Source organism: Hyla sarda, chromosome 2 (genome assembly GCF_029499605.1).
Source record: "Hyla sarda isolate aHylSar1 chromosome 2, aHylSar1.hap1, whole genome shotgun sequence".
NCBI lineage: Eukaryota > Metazoa > Chordata > Amphibia > Anura > Hylidae > Hyla > Hyla sarda.
This window is the reverse complement of record NC_079190.1, coordinates 368,512,661-368,536,520: the sequence shown is the minus strand read 5'-3', so window position 1 is coordinate 368,536,520 and position 23,860 is coordinate 368,512,661. Positions and strand designations below refer to the sequence as shown.

Sequence of the window (23,860 nt, the reverse complement as noted above, 5' to 3'; positions counted from 1 at the left end):
CAACGTAATACACCAGAAAAATCCACAAGACCAACCAAAATCAAATAAAACCCTAAAAAAAGGGATGCATCAACGAATTTGTATAAGAAACCTACATATTTACTAAGGGTTTTTACTAAGTAAAAAAGAGAATTCTGTGGGGAAAATTTCGGACCCCAATATAGATGGTCTAAAAATAACCCAACAACACCATATTACCCAATCCCGTCACTTCTGGCCCTAGGTAATTTGGGTTGTTTTTGCTTGGTTCAAAATTCACTAGTTATAATGTGTGTACAATTATTTATTTAGAAGGCAATTTAGAATGATAGTTTTTCCTGCGTGTGCCAAAAAACCCACACAAACACAAAGAATAGTAAACAACCAATACAACTCTACACTCTTAGTAAATAAGGGCCAGTGGGGGAGTTTTTTTTAAAACCTGTATAAAGAAAAAGCTGACCAATTGCCCATAAAAACCAATCACATCGCTTCTTTCATTTTTTAGAGGCCCTTGCAAAAATAAAAGAAATGATCTGATTGGTTGCTATGGAAAACTAGTCAACTTTTCCTCTACAAAGGTTTTGATAAATCTCCCTCAATGGCCCTGATTTACCAAGAGTGGAGTGTAGGTTTATCTGTGGGTTTTAATTCCCTACAACTTTTTTCCATGGTTTTTACTAAGGTTTCCCTACACTTTGCTTTTCTTACACCTGCTCTGATCTGTAGGGTTTTCCTCAGCTGAAATCCACCACATTTTATGTGGAAACCTTAGTAAATATGTTGGGTTTTGTGAAAATGTCAGGAACACGCCCCTTTTCAGTGACCACGCCCCCTTTTCCCTGACTACCATGCCCCCTTTTCGGGTTTTCATAGTAAAATGGAGAGTTAGTCAGGTTTTTTTCAATTATGCCGCAAATTCTGGTGCAGACAGAATTTTTGGCGCAATGCGCCAGAATCTGGCGCACAACCTGGCAAAGCATGTTGGGTTTGCAATAGTAAATGAGGGCCAATATGTTTACAGTATGTACTAAACTCTTTCCGTTTGCAAACATTGACCCTTATTTACTAAGAGTGTATAGTTATACTTGGTTTTTTTTACATAATTTTGGTGCATGTTAGATTTATTGGTAAACACAGGAAAAATTACAATTCTAAATTACAAATAAATGAATGTATATTGTACACATTTTAACTAGGGAACCTTGTACGAAGCAAAATCACTTAGAGAGTAGGGTCACACGTGCCATATTTTGCTGCATATTTTCTGCAGCTGATTTTTCTACCCATTGACTTCAGTTGATAGGAAACTATGCAGCAATCATGTATGGCACGTGTGACCCTACCCAGAAAAAACAAACCCAAAACATTCCAAAAGGGCCAGAAGTGAGGGTAATGTGGTGTTGTAGTTTTTCTTCAGAATTCTCTTTTTTTTTAGTAAGAAACCTTAATAAATATTTAATTGTATATTGTTTTCATGCAAAATGTGTTGCCATGCCTCTTGAAGGTTTTTATTTGATTATGGTTGGTCTTGTGGATTTTTCCGGCGCACACTGGCAGAGCTCTGGCCCCGCCATGTCGCAAACATCAGGCAGGAATACCCCACCAAAAACAGTTGGAAAGAGCTTGGTAAATGAGGGACATTATGTTTTTGTCCATTATTTGGCAACTTGATCATCTGCTAAATCTTCATATGCCACCACAATAAACATTCACTGGAATAACAAGTTTTTACAATAAGAAAACAGAATATAGCAGCACTGAAAAAAACATACAAAGGTTACCTGGGTAGAGGCGGAATTTAATAAAGGTTACTTTATTGCTATTTACCCTAATTGTTGGCTTTTTGTGTGTCTATTATATTAATATAAAAAGAAATGGCTGTATAGATAAATATCAGAAAGGCAGACATATAGATATGAGATTAGATAGATAGATGGATTTGCAGAAAAATTTATGATTGAGTGAACTTTTCATTTTTACATTGCTCTCCATGCTTTTGAAAAAATGGGCAGGGCTTAGCAGTAGGGAATTATACATTAAACTCTTTCCCCACAATATTATATATCCATCTGCTCAGCTCTTGTTGCTTTCTAAGGCTGCATTCACACTTCGTTTTTACATTACGGGTGCCGGATCCGGCTGGGGGAAGGTCAAACCAGGCTCTTCCGTACCCAAGCTGGACCAGCAATGAACTCCATTTACTTTAATGAGCCGACCAGAGTCAAACGGTGAATCCTGTCGGCTCATTTTTGACCCGTATGCGGTTTCCTGACCGGACCTAAAACCGTAGTATACTACAGTTTTAGGTCTGGTCACAAAACTGGATACGGGTCAAAATTTAGCCAACCGGAGTCACCGTTTGACTCCGGTCGGCTCATTAAAGTAAATGGAGTTCAGCGCTGGTCCGGCTGGGGTACGGGAGAGCCCGGTATGCCCCTCCCCAGCCGAATCCGGCACCCGTAATGTAAAAACGAAGTGTGAATGCAGCCTAACAAGGTGTCCACGGGTTAAGACTACATGTTTACCTTGAGAGATTTCCTTTTAAACTTATATATAGTGTACTATATGTGAATACAAAATGTGGTAGTTGTATGCACTATGCTCTTTTTAAGTCCTAAGCTGAGTTATTTAAAAAAAATCCATCGATTATCCTTAATTATCCTTAGTAAATTTAAATATCTGCTGAAAATATTACGCTGTGTGAACCAAGCCCTACCTTTTTATTTATTTATTTTAAACCTACATTTTAGGTGTCGAAAAACAGGGCTTGGCTTTCAAATGGCAGTATTCCTCAACTAATGTGCCATCCTGGGTATTTTGGCACACACCCATCTGTAATAAGATACAAGCATAGTGATTGACTGTAAATAGCAATAAGGTTGACTTATTACTGCTGAAATTAAAAAACCTTGTGCTGTAAACAAGAGATACTCTATCAATCTTTTTTTGTGGTGAGCCCAAATTTCAGCTTGTGTAGAACACAGAAAAAAAGGCAGCTAACATTGAAATTTGGATTTTGTTATTATGTCTATGCTATGGTGGTAACTTCAGGGTCATTTAGAGTGTCAGCAGGTACCTAAAATCCAAAACATGTAGTTTAAAAAAATATATACTTTTTTAAAAAACAGAGCCAACTCTTGTTAGTTGTTTAGTTTAAAGTGAATAGGCTGCAATGCCAGACACAATCCATGGAAAAAAGTGGGGGAAGACTCTACTGCCTATACCTAATGTGGGGGAACTCTGCTGCCTATACCTGTTGGGGAACTCTGCTGCCTATACCTACTGTGGGGGAACTCTGCTGCCTATACTTACTGTGGGGAAATTCTGCTGCCTATACCTATTGTTGGGGAACTCTGCTGACTATACCTATTGTGGGGGAACCCTGCTGCCTATACCTAATGTGGGGGAACCCAGCTGCCTATACCTAATGTGGGGAAACTCTGCTGCCTATACCTAAAGTGGGGGAACTGCTCCTGCCTATACCTAATGTGGGGGAACTGCTGCCTACTGATTCATAACAGTAGCAAAATTACAGTTATGAAGTAGCAACGAAAATAATTTTATGGTTGGGGGTCAACACAACACAAGGAACTGTATTAAAGAGTCATGGCATTAGGAAGGTTGAGGCCCATTGTCTGAGGCTACTTTCACATTGCTGTTGTGAAACGGCAGTGTGACGTCCATCAGGAAACCCAGGAAGAATAGCGGGAGAAAAAATACTGCAAGCGCTACTCCATAAAACAACGGCATCTGACGGACCACCTAATAGTAATTGGGAGCTGTGGGGAGCCGTTGTTGCCTGTTGTGCCCCATCCGGATTAACGGCCATTAAAGGCACAAAGAAAAAAGGCCAATCTCTGATGGGGCATAACGGCAGTGTGAAAGTAGCCTTAGAATCTCTCCATAGAAGTAGCCAAAGAGAGATGAATTATAGTTCTAGACTGGCCCCATGGAGAACAACTGTTGTGAAATGGGTAAATTCTTAAAAGTAGTTCATTTATGTTGAGCAAACTATTTGTAGGTGCTCTACAATATAATGCTGTACAATATAACTATTTGGGAAACACATGATCGGCCACTACACAGGATAATAGTTACACATTAGTGATCACATTGTCAAACAGACTGGACTTACAATTATAGCTTTGGTACATACAATTGGAATGTGTGTATTTATATATATATATATATATATATATATATATACATATATATATATATATATATATATATATATAGTGTTTATAACATAAAGCTTGTAGCATCATTTAGGATAGGAAATTGATACGTGAACAACGCTGACATTGCAACTGTTACAGTTCAGATTTTACCATCCAAACACAACATCAAATAGCAGCACTCTTAGACTAGATACAGTGTTCTACTTTTCAGTAAATGGCAATGATCACAAAAAAGAAACAACTTTTTGCATCTAGGTTCTGTCTTTCCCTTCTAAGACATATTGCACCAAATCCGGGTATGTTTCAGATTTCTAAAAAAAAAAAATAATGTTTTCAACATAATGCACTTGTGTAAAACACAAAAACTTAAGTACATATTTTATAAAAATAGAAAGAAAATATTACTAAGAGACCAAGTCTCCATTGGTCTACGAACTGCAGTGTCTCTTCAAAAAGAGTCTTTTACATTTCGTTCATTTCATTCGGTGTAGATCTGTCATTTGAGGCTTCTTCAGCGACATGTATTTCTTCAAGAAGTTACATGTTTTCTATATTTTCCAGCTTCTGGAAAATGGCTAAGGCAAACAATCTTGCATTACATATGATGCAGGCCTTTGGAAATCTTCTTTTACTGCAAAGTAAAAAAAATAGGAAAATATGTCATGTAATGATTAGTCAATCTGCATTTATCATAAGAAATGGCTTTAAACAGCTGTAACTGTTCTTTTCATTTATTTTGTTCTCCCCACAAATCCTCTCCATAAAACTTGCCACCATGTTTCTTTATTAACTCGCTTTTTGCCCTCTTCTCTCCCTTTTTTTTTTTTTTTCACAACTGCTTTTTTTTCCCTTGAAACTCTTTTGACACATTTTGAGCCCTCTGGGGGTAGTGTCCTAAGCCATGTTTGTATTGAGTGCATTCACATATCATTTCCACTCTCTGGCAGCCAGGTCAGGCACGAGAATTTCAAAACCAGCTGCTCCAGAATACCTGCCAGACCTATGCCATACTCCCTTCTTTTTAATGAGTTTACTCAGTAACTCCAGTCAGACCATTTTACCACTGTATCCGGTTTTTGGTCCGGACTTAAAATCATGGCCTGCTGCAGTTTTTAGTCTGGGTCAAAAGCCAGATACGGTCGGTAAATAAGCCGACTGGAATCACTAGTTGACTCTGAATGGGGTACACCATGGGCCCAGCAGGGATACGGGATACGGCAGAAGGTGGTTTTGAAATTCTTCCACACCCTAAAATGGAGGTGTGCCTTATGCTATAAATGAAAATTTCAGTGACCACTTCAGTACATGAAACTATATACATTGACATGGTGGTTACCCAGAAAGGAAGGCAATTGTTTGCTATATAATTAAGAAATACTCCAGAATATACTCTTGAAGGAAAATATATAAACATACAACCTACATAGTTTTTAAAGCCTTTAAAGGGGTAAAGAGGTCACGCTCCGACCACTCAGTGCAAGCCTATGGAGGGGGAGTGACAGCTGTGACAGCCGTGACGTCACACGGGGGCGGAGCCGTGACGTCACTATGCTCCGTCCCTGTGATCGCTAGTAATCAGACCTGGAGCGAGCATGCTCCAGGGGCTGATTCTAACGGGGTGCGGCGTGGAAGATCACGGGGGTCCCCAGCAGTCAGGCATCTTATCCCCTATCCTTTGGATAGGGGATAAGATGTCTTAGCGCGGGAGTACCCCTTTAAGTGTGGTAGAAGTCTGTGGTTTCTATTTTCTACCACAAGCTCACCCCACTTTCCCTATATCCACAATCACCAGGTGTTGCTTATGAAGATCTTAAGTAATGTTTGAGAGAATATTACTACACAGTTTCCCTTTCCCTGAAATCAGTAAGTCACCACTTTAGCTCTCTGTTTCTTATCAACTGCCTCCATTTGTTCCTGGTACCAGTTTGAGCACCATTTTTTTTCATTCCTTTATTGCTGTGTATATTATACAGACAGAGTGTATTTCTCCTTGGACTATTTCTCTGAGAGGTTACCTCTCTGCTAAGGATTCTGGTCAAATGATCAAGACCCCATTAGAACCTACAAACACTATTATTTCCTAACACACTAGTCCCATTGGGTTATATCTACTGGTTTATTGTGTGAACCATGCATGATCATATCATCACTATTAATCCAACTGTATGGAGTCACTAAAGAATATTTGTATTTTGCAATTTTGTTATACATCCACAACTATCTTTCTATCCCTTTTTGGTAAGGCCCTCTTAAAGGGGTATTCCAGGATTTTTTTTTTATTTGACTATGCTACAGGGGCTGTAATGTTGGTGTAGTTTATAATATAGTGTCTGTACCTGTGTGTGACAGTGGTCTCACAATTCTTCTGTGATTATCGCCCCAATATTTATTTTTAACAGCATACAAAATTACTCATGTCTCAGGATTTGGCGGGTTGCAGTGCATCGAGACCTGACATCACTAGTCAGCTGATCAAAGGAAGCCTATCCTGCTTCAATTTTGCAACAGTTGTAGTCCCCCTGGTTAGAAAACACTGTGTATCAATGGGTGTGGTGGCTGATGTGTGGGAGGAAAGAAAGTGACCTTATACTTACAAGCATGGAACTGTGGGATGTTTAGTTTAGAGAACAAAATGCAACAGGAAATGCCTAGTTCTGTCAGGTAAGTACTAAAATCATCTTTTGGTGGATAACCCCTTTAAGGCCGGCCAAACTGTACCAGATTGCTACTTAGAGTCGCACTGTCTGTATACAATTACTACAACTGAGTTACACATTAAATCTGGCCACATACATTAAACCTGCCTTTTTTTGATGGGATCAGTCAAGCATAATGTGTATGGGACCTTTCTGACTCTTCGCCAGTATTATGTTTTGTCCAAATCTTTTTTCCTTGGGGAAAAGACACCATCAGAGGTGTCTGGCTGTGGCTTTCCTCCCCTCTCATTTGGTCAAGCTGAGTGTGCATGTATATGGGGGAATCAGGAGAGATAGCTGTAAGCTGAACATATGTTCAGCCAACAACTACAGTATCTACAATGGCCACCTTTAAGATAAATGTCTACAAAACATTACTCATCAGTTCATATTAGGGAATAAACTATTCACAAGACTATGTCTGTACTAGTTTACAATGTACACAATGATTAAACCAGATATCTCCAAAATGACCTAAATGTGCTTTTGTAGGCCATGACAAGAGTCTTCTGATAACTTCTTATTATAGAAATCGGTAAAGCTTTCAAGTGAGAGCTATTTATCAAGCTGTCCTGTCTGCTAAACGTTTTCATTTTAGAAAAACCTGGAGCCATTTTTTGCAGGTCACCTTGAGAAGAAACGTCTGGCTGTTAATTCTTCACTTAAAACATCATTAATAAGATATCTCATCAAAAACACACAAACTCTTATCCTGGTGTTAGCTGAAAATACCCATCTCTTTACAGACAATGAACAATATGTGACAAAGCCAATTTTTTTTATGAATGGATAACCCCTTAAAGGGAACCTGTCACCCTTAAGGGTATGTTCTGACGCTGAATTCTGTTCCGCCTGAAGATAGAACATGTTCATTCTTCAGGCGGAATCCTTGAGTAAAAGCCCATTGAAGTTAATGTTTTTTTTTTTTTCTCCAGAGGAAATCCATTTCAAGCTGAATTCAAGCGGAATCCAGAAAAGTAGAATTGAATAGCCTCCTCCTTCATTCCTCTTCATTTCTGCGTGGAAATTCTGGTCAAATTCCGTTTGATGGATGAAATGACAAAAGGCAACAATTTCCTGACCGAAACTATTCCTCGTGAATTCCTCAGTGTCAACATACCCTAAAGGAGAAGTATCATGGACAAAAACCTAGCCCCTACTTTTCTCCACAGCGGCGCATCACGACCCCTGCCCAAAGCGGGAGCCGCCACGCCCCTTCCATATAGATCAAAGAGCTGTTCGGCAATCGTTGGCTCTCCCATAAAGCTATATAGAGGGGGCGTGGCAGCCCCCGCTTCGGGCGGGGGTCGTGACGCGTCTCTGTGGAGAACAGCCAGGGCTCCATACAGTAGATTGTGGGGGGCCCCCAGCGATCGGACCCCCTGTGATCTAAAACGTATCCCCTATGCTGCAGATAGGGGATGTTTTTGTCCACTATACTTCTTCTTTAAAATACTGGCAACATATTACAGAGAAGGAGGAGCTGAGCAGATTGATATATCATTTTGTGGGAAATCATTCAGCAGTACTATTCTGGTCTTTGGAATCCAGTGGGATAGCTGTCAGTCACTGTTTAGGACACTGGACTTCTAATCACAGAATAAGCAGAGATTTTAATGAATAAAGTGAATACTATATCTATCAAACTATCTGTCCATTTTCTCAGTTCTGGCTGTTCTGTAACATAGAGCTGATAGATTGAACAGCATTTTTATGGTGGCAGGTTCCCTTTAAATGAGCACTAGTTATTTGTGTTTGTGAAAGCCCTGAACTTAACACACATGGAGCAAGCAACAAAACCAATATAATAGCCCCTTCAGAATAAGAATAACAATACCAGCCATGTTAATTCCCAAAAAGTAATAGACACAGAGCTCCTCCACCCCACAAATATAAACTGTAATCTGTGAAAGATCACTTCTAAAGATGGAGTGGTGCCCTGGCCATGTAGCAGGCCTCAGAACCTCAGGGCAATACCATTGACATCTACAAACTGACCAACAAATGACATTCAGAAGTCAACTTGAATACCTTCAGAACCAAAGGCTTCCATGCAAATAGTGACATGCCTTATTATAAGAAATCAAATGTTATTATTCATTTTCTTCTTGCTATATTATTTCCATCAACCCTATAACTACACTATGAATATTGATTTACCATTCAGAGTTCCCAGAATAAGTACTGAATGAGCATATTCTAATGGTAATATTGCTAAAATGTAGACTGCAGGTAGTTATTATATCCGGAATCTATTATTAATATGAACTCAAAGGCCCCAGTCAATGACACAGAAACCCATTCAATTTCTGTTTTTATATGTACATATAAGAAAACAGGGGTTAAACTATCTCTTTAATACAATTTTTGTGAAAAACTCAATGTGTTAAACACTATATTAACAGCAGAAGGTATTTCATTTTTTCAGCTGAAATTTTTACCATACTAGCCCAGAATTCATCAAACTTCACAATGGACATTTAGGACATCCTGAGTAAGGCTCAAACATAATATACTGTACACTACCTACGCAGAAGTGCCACACAATATCCAAATGCAACATATACCCCCCTCCAGTGTTCATACCATAGTAACATACAGTGCTCAAGAACATACATAAAGTAATCTAACAAGACTACTATACAATGCCTATATAATACTGCTATACAGTTATGTTTAATTCAAGATTTTACTATGGCTATGTTCACTCCCTTATGAAATTGCATATTACGGACATAGCTACAAGTCCCCTCTGTCCTGACGTGTCCAGAAAAGGGTCCTTTTGGCCTCTACCAGGTTAGCATGCGCCTTGGAGACTATGCTCTTCTATACCTTTGTATCCTACTTGTAGGTGCATACATTGTTAGACATGTTTTTTTTTGTATTGTAAAAAATAACTTTTTCTTTGTGGGTTGTGAAGATCCCAGCCAAGTTTCGTCTGAAGTGAACGCCGTTTCAGATTTATGTATTATCTGCTATTCTGGTGGTTAAAAAAAAAAAAAAAAAATATATATATATATATATATATATATATATATATATATATGTGTGTGTGTTTTTATCATGCTAGTTCTACTTGTGCATTAATAAAGATTGTTATTTTTGTCTGCTCCTTTTTTTATTGGTTGAAAATTAATACAGTGTAGGACAATATATTTAAAGTATAGGGGTTTCTAAAGGGTTTCTAAGGTACATTTACATCCTGTGTATAACCCCTCAGATGCCGTGTTCAATACAGATCACGGCATCTGCAGCAGTGAGGTACTTTGAATGGATGATCGGATCGCCCGCAGCGCTGTCGCGGCGATCCGATCATCCAGCATGGCGGCCGGAGGTCCCCTCACCTGGCTCTGGCCATCTCCCGGGGTCTTCTGCTCTGGTCTGAGATCGAGCAGACCAGAGCAGAAGATAACCGATAATACTGAGCAGTGCTATGTCCTATACATAGCACTGAACAGTATTAGCAATAAAACAATTGCTATAGATAGTCCCCTATGGGGACATAAAAAGTGTAAAATAAAAGTTGAAAAATGTAAAAATTTAAAGTAAAAAAAAAAAAAGTGAAAAATCCCCTCCCCAATAAAAATGAAAATTGTCAGTCCCATTTTACCCCCAAAAAGCGTAATTTTTTTTAATATAAACATATTTGGTATTGCCACGTGCGTAAATGTCCATACTATCAAAATATAATGTTAATTATCCCGTACGGTGAATGGCGTAAAAAAAAAAAAAAGTCCAAAAATGCAGCTTTTTTGTCACATTTTATTTAAAAAATTAATAAAAAATTATCTAAAAGTTTTATATATGCAAATGCGGTATCCATAAAAAGTAGAGATGACAGCGCAAAAAATGAGCCCTCATACCACCCTATATATGGAAAAATGAAAAAGTTATAGTTTGTCAAAATAGGGCAATTTTAGATTACTGATTTCGTACAAAAATTTTAGATTTTTTTAAGCAGTATAAAAATATAAAAGTATCTAGCCATGAGTATCATTTTAATCGTATTGACCCACAGAATAAAGAACACATGTCATTTTTACCGTAAAGTGTACAGTGTGAAAATGAAACCCTCTAAAATGTGCAAAATTTTGGTTTTCATTTAAATTTCCTCCCTAATAAAACATTTTTTGGGTTCGCCGTACATTTTATGGTAAAATAAGAGGTTTCATTGCAAAGTACAATTGGTCACGCAAAAAACAAGCCCTTATATGGGTCTGTAGATGGAAATATAAAAGAGTTATGGATTTTAGAAGGCGAGGAGGAAAAAACAAAAACCCAAAAATAAAATTGGCCTGGTCCTTAAGGTTAAAATGGGCTTGGTCCTTAAGGGGTTAAAGGGGTACACCGGTGGAACAAAATGTTTAAAAGTCTTTATATGTCAACTGGTGCCAGAAAGTTAAACAGATTTGTAAATTCCTTCTATTTAAAAATCTTAATCCTTTCAGTACTTTTTAGAAGCTGTATGCTACAGAGAAAATTCTGTTCTTTTTGAATTTATTTTTTTGTCTTGTCCACAGTGCTCTCTGCTGACACCTCTGTCTGTGTCAGGAACTGTCCAGAGCAGCATAGGTTTGCAATGGCGATTCTCTCCTACTCTGGACAGATCCTGATACGGGCATCAGGTGTCAGCAGAGAGCAGTGTGGGCAAGACGAAAAAAGAAATGAAAAAATAACCAAATTTCCTCTGTAGCATACAGGTGCTAAAAAGTACAGGAAGGGTAAATATTTTTACAAGTAATTTACAAATCTGTTTAACTTTCTGGCACCAGTTCATAATTATTATTATTTTTTTCCCACCGGAGTACCCCTTTAAGGACCAGAGAGTTTTTTTTTGCAAATCTTACCACTGTCACTTTAAGCATTAATAACTCTGGGATGCTTTTACTTTTAATTCTGATTCAGAGATTGGTTTTTTTTTTGTGACATCTTCTACTTTAACATAGTGGTAAATTTTCGGCATTACTTGCATCCTTTCTTGGTGAAAAATCCCAAAATTTGATGAAAAATTAAGAAATGTTGCATTTTTTTTACTTTGAAACTCTCTGCTTGTAAGGGAAATGGAGATCCCAAATAAATTATATATTGATTCACTTATACAATATGTCTACTTTATGTTGGCATCAAAAAGTTAACATGTTTCTACTTTTGGAAGACATCAGAGGGCTTCAAAGTTCAGCAGCAATTTTCCAATTTTTCACAAAATTTTCAAAATCTGAATTTTTCAGGGACCAGTTCAGTTTTGAAGTGGATTTGAGGGGTCTTTATAATAGCAATACCCATTAAATGACCCCATTATAAAAACTGCACCCCTCAAAGTATTCAAAATGACATTTAGAAAGTGTGTTAACCCTTTAAGTGTTTCACAGGAATAGCAGCAAGGTATCGAGAAAATTCAAAATCTTAATTTTTTACACCCGCATGTTCTTGTAGACCCAGTTTTTGAAATTTTACAAGGGGTAAAAGGAAAAAAAGCCCCACAAAAATAGTAACCCAATTTCTCTCGATTAAGGAAATACCTCATAAGTGGATGTCAATTTGTCAATTGCTCTGCATGTGCACTACAAGGCTCAGAAGGGAAGGAGCGACAATGGGATTTTGGAGAGTTTTTCTGAAATGTTTTTTCGGGGGCATGTCACATAAAAAAAAAAAAAAAAAAAATAATAATAATAATATATATATATATATATATATATATATATATATATATATATATATATACACACTATTTTGGAAACTACACCCCTCAAGGAATGTAAAAGTCTGACTTTTTCGTTAAAGTCGGATGTGTGAATTACATTTTTTTTTGTCATTAAAATGGGGGTAATAGGAGAAAATGCCCCCCAAAATTTGTAACCCCATCTCTTCTGAGTATGGAAATACCCCAAATGTGGATGTAAAATGCTCTGCGGGCAAACTACAATGCTCTAATTCTCAGAGAGAATTTGGTTGGAATAGAAGTCGGGGGCCATGAGAGTTTACAAAGCCCCCTATGGTGCCACAATAGTGGACCTTTCCACACGTGACCCCTTTTTGGAAACTGCACCCCTCACAGAATTTAATAAGGGGTGCAGTGAGTATTTACACCCCACTGGCGTTTGACAGATCTTTGGAACAGTGGGCTGTGCAAGTGAAAAATTACATTTTTCATTTTCACGGACCACATTTCCAAAAATCTGTCAGACACCTGTGGGGTGTAAATGCTCACTGCACCACTTATTACATTACATGAGGGGTGTAGTTTCCAAAATGGGGTCACATGTGGGGGGGGGGGGGGTCCATTGTTCTGGCACTATGGGGGCTTTGTAAACACACATCAATTCCGATCAAATTTTCTCTTCAAAAGCCCAATGGTGCTCCTCATTGTAGTGTGCCAGGAGAGCACTTTATATCCACATATGGGGTATGTTCTTACTCAGAAGAAATGGGGTTACAAATTTTGGGGGGCTTTTTTTCCTATTTTCCCTTGTGAAAAGGAAAAAATTACTGCATTTTAGTTACAATTTTATTTTTTATTTTTTTCATTTTTCCATTTAATTTTGAAGAATTTTCATTAAACACCTGTGGGTTGTTAAGGCTCACTATACCCCTTTTTACGTTCCGTGAGGGGTGTAGTTTCCAAAATGGGTTCACATGTGGGTATTTCTTTTTTTTGCATTTATGTCAGAACCGCTGTAAAGTCAGCCACCCCTGAGCAAATCACCAATTTAGGCCTCAAATGTCCATAGTGCACTCTCACTCCTGAGCCCTGTTGTGTGCCCGCAGAGCCTTTTACACCCACATATGGGGTATTTCCGTACTCAGGAGAAATTGCGTTACAAATTTTGGGCGTCTTTTTTTCCTTTGACCGCTTGTGACAATAAAAAGTAAGGGGCAACACCAGCATGCTGGTGAAATTTTTATTTTATTTTTTTTACACTAACAGGCTGGTGTAGCCCCCAACTTTTACTTTTCATAAGGGGTAAAAGGAGAAAAAGCCCCCCAAAATTTGTAGTGCAATTTCTCCCGAGTATGGAAATACCCCATATGTGGCCCTAAACTGTTTCCTTGAAATACGACAGGGCTCCGAATTGAGAGAGTGCCATGCGCATTTGAGGACTAAATTAGGGATGCATAGAGGTGGACATAGGGGTATTCTACGCCAGTGATTCCCAAACAGGGTGCCTCCAGCTGTTACTAAACTCCCAGCATGCCTGGACAGTCAGTGGCTGTCCGGAAATGCTGGGAGTTGTTGTTTTACAACAGATGGAGGCTCCGTTTTGGGGCAAACCTCCAGCTGTTTCAAAACTACAACTCCCAGCATGTACTGACAGACCGTGCATGCTGGGAGTTGTACTTTTGCAACAGCTGGAGGCACACTGGTTGGAAAACCTTCAGTTAGGTTCTGTTACCTAACTCAGTATTTTCCAACCAGGGTGCCACCAGCTGTTGCAAAACTACAACTCCCAGCATGTACTGATCGCCGAAGGGCATGCTGGGACATTTAGTGATGCAACAGCTGGAGGTACGCAACTACAACTCCCAGCATGCCTAGACAGCTGTTTGGGCATGCTGGGATTTGCAGTTTTTCAACATCTGGAGGGCCACAGTTTAGAGACCACTGCACAGTGATCTCCAAACTGTGGCCCTCCAGATGTTGCAAAACTACAAATTCCAGCATGCACGGACAGCAAACTGCTGTGTGGGCATGCTAGGAGTTGTAGTTTTGCAAGATCTTGGAGGGCCACAGTTTAGAGATCACTACACAGTGATCTCCAAACTGTGACCCTCCCGCTGTTGCAAAACTACAAATCCCAGCATGCCCAAACAGCTGTCTGGGCATGATGGGAGTTGTAGTTTTGCAACATCGGGAGGGCTACAGTTTAGAGACCACTGAATAGTGGTCTCAAACTATAGCCCTCCAGATGTTACTAGGCAACTCACCGGCTTCCGTAGGATACAGGGAGCCAGCCGCGCGACATCGCCGCCCGCCGATCACCGCAGCCGATTGCCACCCGCAGCCGCCGCTGATGGGTAAGTGGACTTCGGCACTGGTCCTCTGTCGGTTTCTCCATTCTGCCCGGCCTATTGTGGGTGGGCAGAATGGGGAAACCAAAAGTTAACCCACCCACTCCCGATCTGCTATTGGTCGTCGCTTCTAGACGACCAATAGCAGGGATAGGAGGGGTGGCACCCCTGTCACCTCACTCCTATCCCTTCAGGGGGATCGTGGGTGTCTTGGACAACCCCGATCCCCCTTATTTTCCGGGTCACCATAGACCCGTATGACCCGTTTGCCATTTAGCAAAGAGTCATGGCTGGAAGAAGTCAGCATGGTGGTTTGGAGAAAAAAATTAAACAGAACGACTTCAAGAAAATGTCACATGTGAGTCACTGCTGGGGGGTCCCAGGTCCAAAATTTACACTGAAGCCCCTGGGATTCTAGCTATGCTTCTGACTGAAGGATGTTTGTAAAGTTAGAAAATTATGTTTTTCTTCTAAGTTCAAAACAGTGCTGAGCTGCAGCATGTACAATTCCTTCACCAACTTTCCCTGCATGATTGACCTAAAAGGTTCAGTGCTGGAAGGCAAACAGGGAGGGATGGGGGAGAGAAAAGGCTTGCAAGCTGCAGCTTAGCAAGGCTTCTACAACTCTTGAGCTAAGAAAGAAAACTACTTAATTACTTTGCAAACAGCCATGAGCTAAGAGACAGGTCTTATGTGTTTTATCTCCCTATCAGCTACCTTCTCATGCCTGCAGCTCTGAACGGGCTATAGGGTTGACAGGTTTCCTTTAAAAGGAGAAGTCCATTATCTAAAAACTGCACATAGGGCATAAGTGTCAGATCGTTGGGGGTCTGACCGATGGGACCCCCTCAATCTCCCCCCCCGGTGCCCTGACTCTATGCATAAATGGACACAAGGCTGTGGCCGACACGCCCCCTTTATGCATCTCTATGGGGGAGCCAGAGATAACCCAACGCTGTATCTCTGGTTCTCCTATAGAAATACATGCAGGGGGTGTGGTGGCCACAGTTTGTGCAGTGGTTGACACACCTCCATTCACGAGAAGAGTGGGGCGCCGTATGGAAGATCGCGGATGGATCCCCCCAGTGGTCTGACCCCCCTCCCCTCGATCTGACACTTAAATTACAAGTTTTAGATGCTGTATAACCTCTTTATGGCCTTTAGATAATGACCTTCATTTACTTAGAAAATCGGGTTGTAAGTCTATCTTGCTTTCTTACCCAACTGCTTTTTTCCCCTGGTATTTATTATTCTGTCGCATCCTGTTTGTCGCACATGGGTTTTGTTGGTTTTGGTTTCCAACTCCTCTGAGTTGTCGGGAAAAAATCCACAACAATTCAACAAATTCGGGTTGGAAACCTTTATAAATACGTGGGAAAGCTCCGAAATGTCGGATTACACCCCTTTTTCGGGTTCGGGAGAATCCACATCGGGTCCGTCGGGAAAAAATGTTGCATCGCGCAAAGATGCGCCAAAAAAAACCAACAAAACAAGTCGGGTTTAGAATAGTAAATGAGGGCCAATGTGGTGTCTTACCGAGTCCATCAGTATAGAGAATTTCAAATAGAATATCATATAATGGTGAAAAAACTGCTTAGCAGTTATTTCCGCTAACCACTGAGAATATGGAATGCACATTGTCCAGTGTCTGCCATGTTTTCTGCCTTCACTATTTAGTGCTGGCCCCCAGAGCCACCCCTTGTTTAAGTCCACCTGAGGAAGAAGGCAGCATAAAACAAAAGATGCTCTCTCATATTCACATCTCGTGGAAAAAAAAGGCTCAATGGGTAAATGTTGGCATATTTTGTCTACATCACTGATGAAGATAAGTAGCGAACAGAAACGACAAAACCTTGTTGTTTTGATATTGAGAATCATGATACTATATCAAATATTCTGTCGCAGGCAGGTTTATTTCTGTTGCAGGGCTTCTTCTACAGAAGTACAGATGTGGGAATCCCAGCAGGGGTTTCCTTGACCTTCCAGTGAATATCCGACTTCGGCACTGGAGCGCTACACCGGCTTGGTGACACAGGATTTGGGTATACAGTTAAGATCAAAAGTTTGGGCACCCCAGGTAAAAATTTGTATTAATGTGCATAAAGAAGCCAAGGAAAGATGGAAAAATCTCCAAAAGGCACTAAACTACAGATTAGACATTCTTATAATATGTCAACAAAAGTTAGATTTTATTTCCATCATTTACACTTTCAAAATATGGTGTCTGCAAAAGTTTGGGCACCCTGCAGAGTTAATATCTTGTACTGTCCCCTTTGGCAAGTATCACAGCTTGTAAACGCTTTTTGTAGCCAGCCAAGAGTCTTTCAATTCTTGTTTGGGGTATATTTGCCCATTCTTCCTTACAAAAGTCTTCCAGTTCTTTGATATTTCTGGGCTGTCTGTCAAGCACTGCGCTTTTAAGGTCTATCCATAGATTTTCAATTATGTTGAGGTCAGAAGATTGTAAAGGCCATGGCAAAACCTTCAGTTTACGCCTCTTGATGTAATCCCCCATGGATTTCGAGGTGTGTTTAGGATCATTATCCATTTGTAGAAGCCATCCTCTCTTTAACTTCAGCTTTTTCACAGATGGCATCAAGTTAGCATCCAAAATTTGCTGAAATTTTATTGAATCAATTTTTCCTTCTACTCGTGAGATGTCCCCTGTGCCACTGGCTGCAATACAACCCCAAAGCATGATTGATCCATCCCCATGCTTAACAGTTGGACAGAGGTTCTTTTCATTAAATTCTGTTCCCCTTCTTCTCCAAACATACATTTGCTCATTCCGGCCAAAAAAATCAATTTTAACCTCATCGGTCCACAGAACTTGTTTCCAAAATGCATCAGGCTTGTCTATATCTTCATTTGCAAAGTTCAAACGCTGATTTTTGTGGTGAGGACGTAGAAGAGGTTTTCTTCTAAAGACTCTTCCATGAAGACCCTATTTGTACAAGTATCTCTTTATAGTGGAATAGTGTACCACAACTCCAGTGTCTGCCAGATATTTCTGGAGGGATTGTGCAGTCAAACGTGGGTTTTGAATTGTTTTTCTCACAATCCTGCGAGCTGTTCTGTCTGAAATTTTTCTTGGTCTTCCAGATCTTGCTTTAACTTCCACTGTTCCTGATGACTGCCATTTCTTAATGTTTTGCTATCTTCTTAAAGCCTTCTCAAGCTTTGTGAGCGTCTACTATTTTCAGTTTCAGATTTCTAGACAACTGCTTAGAAGAACACATGGTGCTGATTGTTGGGGCAAGGTCAGATGAGTCTGGGCATTTAAAACCTTTGAGATTGACATCACCTGGTCTTCTCAGATGATGATTGAGAACAATCCATGACACTGGCAGGTCTCAGCTTTGCAAAGGGGGCAGTGCATGCTATAAATTCTGCAGGGTGTCCAAACTTTTGCAGACGCCGTTTTTTTTGTTTTCTGTTATTTTGAAAGTGTAAATGATGGAAATAAAATCTAATTTTTGTTGACATATTATAAGAATGTCTAATCTGTATTTGAAAGTGGTGGATAAAATCCACAAAAACAGGAATTACCATACGGCGCTTTTACTCCTGTGCGTGATAAGCAAAACAAGGGCCAGTGAGCAATTACGACAGCATTAGGTCAACTCACAGAATCCTCCCAGGTACCCTCCAGTGTGACTAAGCCCACATACAATGGGAGGAGGGAGGCAAGGGAGGAGGGAGGCAAGGCAATCTTGCCTCCCTCCTCCCATTGTATGTGTGCTTAGTCACGCTGGAGGGTACCTGGGAGGACTCTGTGAGTTGACCAAATGCTGCTGTAATTGCTCACTGGCCCCTGTTTTACTTATCACGCACAGGAGCAAAAGCGCCGTATGGTAATTCCTGTTTTCCTGGATTTTATCCAACACTTTCATTGCCCATCCAGCGACCGAGAAACCTGGAAAGGAAACCGTGGCTGCTGACGTCCATTTCTTCCTGCAAGTCTTTATGCCTGCTGAAGTGTTGTGCCCTGAGCACAACACGATCCGGTAAGCCTTCAATTTTTGCGCACATTGAAGCCACTGTTATACCGTCCACACTAGGAGCGCACCTTGTTGTTTTTGTCTTTTTCACATTAATCTGTAATTTGATGCCTTTTGGAGATTTTTCCATCTTTCCTTGGCTTCTTTATGCACATTGATACAAATTTTTACCTGGGGTGCCCAAACTTTTGATCCCCACTGTAGATTTGTAATTACTTTTTATTGAAAATCATAAAAAGTGGCAATACATGGTAGGACTACGCGTTTCTGAGGGGCTCCATCCTTCCTCAGGTCCGAGTTACAGTGTGTGGATACAGTATTTTATATATACATATTTCCATGAATATATTAACCCATTAACCCCTAAAGGACCCAGACAATTTTCACTGTAGGACCCGGGAATTTTTTGCACATCTGACCACTGTCACTTTAAGCATTAATAACTCTGAGATGCTTTTACCTTTCATTCTTATTCCGAGACAGTTTTTTCGTGACATATTCTACTTTATGTTAGTGGTAAAATTTTGTCGATATTTGCCTCATTTCTTGGTGAAAAATTCCCAAATTTGATGAAAAAATTTTAAATGTTGCATTTTATTTTTAATTTGAAGCTCTCTGCTAATAAGGAAAATGAATATTCCAAATAAATTATATATTGATTCACATATAAAATATGTCTAATTTATGTTTACATCATAAAGTTGACATGTTTTTACTTTTGGAAGACATCAGAGGGCTTCAAAGTATAGCAGCAATTTTCCACAACATTTTCAAAATCGAACATTTTCAGGGACCAGTTCAGTTATGAAGTGGATTTGAAGGGCCTTCATATTAGAAATACCCCATAAATGACCCCATTATAAAAACTGCACCCCTCAGAGTATTCAAAAGGACATTCAAAAGGTTTGTTAACCCTTTAGGTGTTTCACAAGAATAGCAGCAAATTGAAGGAGAAAATTCTAAATCTTCCTTTTTTACACTGGCATGTTCTTGTAGACCCAGTTATTGAATTTTTACAAGGGGTAAAAGGAGAGAAATCTTCCTAAAATGTGTAACCCAATTTCTCTCGAGTAAGGAAATACCTCATATGTGTATGTCAAGTGTTCCGCGGGCGCAGTAGAGGGCTCAGAAGGAGCGACAGTGGGATTTTGGAGAGTGAGTTTTTCTGAAATGGTTTTTGGGGGGACATTTAGGAAGCCCCTATGGTGCCAGAACAGCAAAAAAAAAACACATGGCATACTATTTTGGAAACTACACCTCTCAAGGCACGTAACAAGAGGTCCAGTGAGCCTTAACACCCTACAGGTGTTTGACGACATTTCGTTAAAGTTGGATGTGTAAATGATTTTTTTATTTTCCACTAAAATGCTGGTTTTCCCTCAAATCTTACATTTTTACAATATGTAGAGGTAACACCTTTGTATAGAAGTATAGAATAACAATGTATGTTGAGTTCTGGGGAGAAGTGTTGAGAACCGAAGGGCCCCAGCAGCCAAGGCATTGGGAAGCTAGCCTCCGGCAGTCCAATCCGCAACTTATGTGTATTGGTGTCTTAAATGTGTTTCTAAAGCAGTTACAAGGTCCATTACCCCACATGTTTATTACCCTAAAATATAGGAACCTGTATGGACATTTAGAAGGGCTGTTTTGCTTTTCATAACCAGACCTGTGAAGGACATTTTGCATAATGCCCCATGTTATGGATATGAATATGACATACATTTTATTTGCTATATTTGTGTTTTCATGCCCATAAGCTTCACAGAGTTAAAGGGGTATTCCAGGCCAAAACTTTTTTTTATATATCAACTGGCTCCGGAAAGTTAAACAGATTTGTAAATTAAAACTTCTCGATCCAAGGATAATGAAGGTGAGAGGTGGACCTAGACTGATCCAACCTGCCCACCTGCTCTGATGTGATAGGTGTGAACTCAATGGCTCACACCATTGGCTGTAAATCGCCATTTTGTTCAACACATCAGAAGAACGCAGTACATACATATAAACACAACATATTAAATAGGTATTTAAAAACAAGGGGCATAATCCACTTTCTCGTTCAGACCCAACGGGCCCGCTGCTGCAGCCCGTATGATCCAATGGGTTTCTCGTTGTAATAAAAATGTATCTAAATTTCTACCGGGCTTAGGTCTAATTCTCTCTATACCAGAAAAAGTTAAGTAATCTGTCTGTCCCCCGTGGAACTCGACTACATAGGAAATCAGGCGAAGCGCTCCTTTTAAAGTACGGAGCGAATAGAAATGTTCTCTTATTCGCGCACTTAATTGCCTGATTGTTTTCCCTATGTAGAAGAATCCGCAGGGGCAGAAGATCACATATACTACATACTTTGTCCGGCACTTAATAATATCTGTGACGGTATGTGTAACTGCACCGAGGCGCATTGTTTCTAACTCGGCATTAAACTTGCAAAAATTACAGGACTTACAAGAATAATTCCCTTTCGGGGTACTCCTTTCGAGCCAAGTAGTTTTTCTAGGGTCTTCATCTTTCTTTTTTAGAGTGTCACCTAGCGTCCTATTTCTCCTATAGGAAATAAGAGGTTTCCTCATAGCAACTTCTTTTAGTTCGGGGTCGCTTTCTAGTAAAAAACAGTTTTTCCTGATAGCTCTCTCTATCATTGAGTTGTTAGGGGAATTTTGAAAGGTGAAAGTGAAACGTTTATTCTCTCCTGAAATACCTTTTTTTTTTTTTATTTATCAATAAAGTATCTCTCACTACGCTACTCGCTTTTTCTCTTCCTTCTGTAATTAGTGGTAACGGATACTTTCTTTCCATCAACCGCTTTTGAAGTTCATCTGCCTGAATTTCAAATGTCATGCCTGAAACATTGTTTCTTCTAAGACGTATAAACTGTCCGTAAGGGACACCCCTCTTCACTGACTGGGCGTGGGAGCTCCCATAATGAAGAAGGGTGTTCCTGGCCGTCTCTTTTATATATCCTTCGCTGACAACTCTATTCTGCTTTACTATAAGTCTCACATCTAGAAACTCTATTGAGGGTCCGCCGAATTGAGAAGTAAAAGATAAGTTCATTTTATCTACATTGGTCAGATAAGTGACAAAGTCGCTAAATTGCTTTTCTGTGCCTGCCCACGCTATTAGAACGTCGTCAACGTATCTTGCATAGAACTTTAAATGACCAATGAAGGGGTTAGTTGATGAGTATATGTATTGGCTCTCAAATTCTGCTAAGAATAAATTAGCATAGGTACAGGACACCGGGGTCCCCATAGGGGTCCCGGTGTCCTGCCTATACCACTGTTCTCCAAACTTAAATGTGCTATTCATCAGCACAAAGCACAAATGTCAGCACAAATGTGCTTAGCACATTTAAGTTTGGAGAACAGTGTTATAGGCAGAACACCGGGACCCCTATGGGGACCCCGGTGGCCTGTACCTATGCTAATTTATTCTTAGCAGAATTTGAGAGCCAATACATATACTCATCAACTAACCCCTTCATTGGTCATTTAAAGTTCTATGCAAGATACGTTGACGACGTTCCAATAGCGTGGGCAGGCACAGAAAAGCAATTTAGCGACTTTGTAACTTATCTGACCAATGTAAATAAAATGAACTTAAATAAAATGAACTTATCTTTTACTTCTCAATTCAGCGGACCCTCAATAGAGTTTCTAGATGTGAGACTTATAGTAGAGCAGAATAGAGATGTCAGCGAAGGATATATAAAAGAGATGGCCAGGAACACCCTTCTTCATTATGGGAGCTCCCACCCCCAGTCAGTGAAGAGGGGTGTCCCTTACAGACAGTTTATACGTCTTAGAAGAAACAATGTTTCAGGCATGACATTTGAAAGTCAGGCCGATGAACTTCAAAAGCGGTTGATGGAAAGAAAGTATCCGTTACATCTAATTACAGAAGGAAGAGAAAAAGCGAGTAGCGTAGTGAGAGATACTTTATTGATAAATAAAAAGAAAAAAGGTATTTCAGGAGAGAATAAACGTTTTACTTTCACCTTCCAAAATTCCCCTAACAACTCAATGATAGAGAGCTATCAGGAAAAACTGTTTTTTACTAGAAAGCGACCCTGAACTAAAGGAAGTTGCTATGAGGAAACCTCTTATTTCCTATAGGAGAAATAGGACGCTAGGTGACACTCTAAAAAAGAAAGATGAAGACTCCAGAAAAACTACTTTGCTCGAAAGGAGTACCCCGAAAGGGAATTATTCTTGTAAGTCCTGTAATTTTTGCAAGTTTAATGCCAAGTTAAAAACAATGCGCCTCGGTGCAGTTACACATACCGTCACAGATATTATTACGTGCCGGACAAAGTATGTAGTATATGTGATCTTCTGCCCCTGCGGATTCTTCTACATAGGGAAAACAATCAGGCACTTAAGTGCGCGAATAAGAGAACATTTCTATTCGCTTCGTACTTTAAAAGGAGCGCCTCGCCTGATTTCCCATGTAGTCGAGTTCCATGGGGGACAGACAGATCACTTAACTTTTTCTGGTATAGAGAGAATTAGACCTAAGCCCGGTAGAGATTTAGATACATTTTTATTACAACGAGAAACCCATTGGATCATACGTGCTGCCGCAGCAGGCCCGTTGGGTCTGAACGAGAAAGTGGATTATGCCCCTTGTTTTTAAATACCTATTTAATATGTTGTATTTATATGTATGTACTGCGTTCTTCTGATGTGTTGAACAAAATGGCGATTTACAGCCAATGGTGTGAGCCATTGAGTTCACACCTATCACATCAGAGCAGGTGGGCGGGTTGGATCAGTCTAGGTCCACCTCTCACCTGTATAAGAACCAGTTCAGTCTCCAGACCTGCATGGCCAGAGGAAGCTCGCCAGCCGAGTGAAACAGAATCTGTCGCCTGTTTGTGTACCCCCCTCCCCTTGTCGATCCCTCTCCCCCATCTACGTTTTTACCTGTGAGTATTTTGCAATAAAGAAAGAAAATTTAAGAGAAGAAAGGTGAGTGCCAGTTTTTATTC

The 23,860-nt window shown here is 39.9% G+C and overlaps 1 protein-coding gene across 1 annotated transcript in view; it reads right to left on the bottom strand.

Moving 5' to 3' along the window:
- Positions 1-2,367: 2,367 nt before the first annotated feature.
- LOC130356626 (potassium voltage-gated channel subfamily A member 1-like) overlaps positions 2,368-23,860 on the bottom strand; it is a 104,032-nt gene continuing 82,539 nt past the window's right edge. Inside the window, exon 2 of the mRNA XM_056558398.1 lies at positions 2,368-4,794. The gene's annotated coding sequence lies outside the window, so the exon portion shown is untranslated. The remainder of the gene's footprint in view (positions 4,795-23,860) is intronic.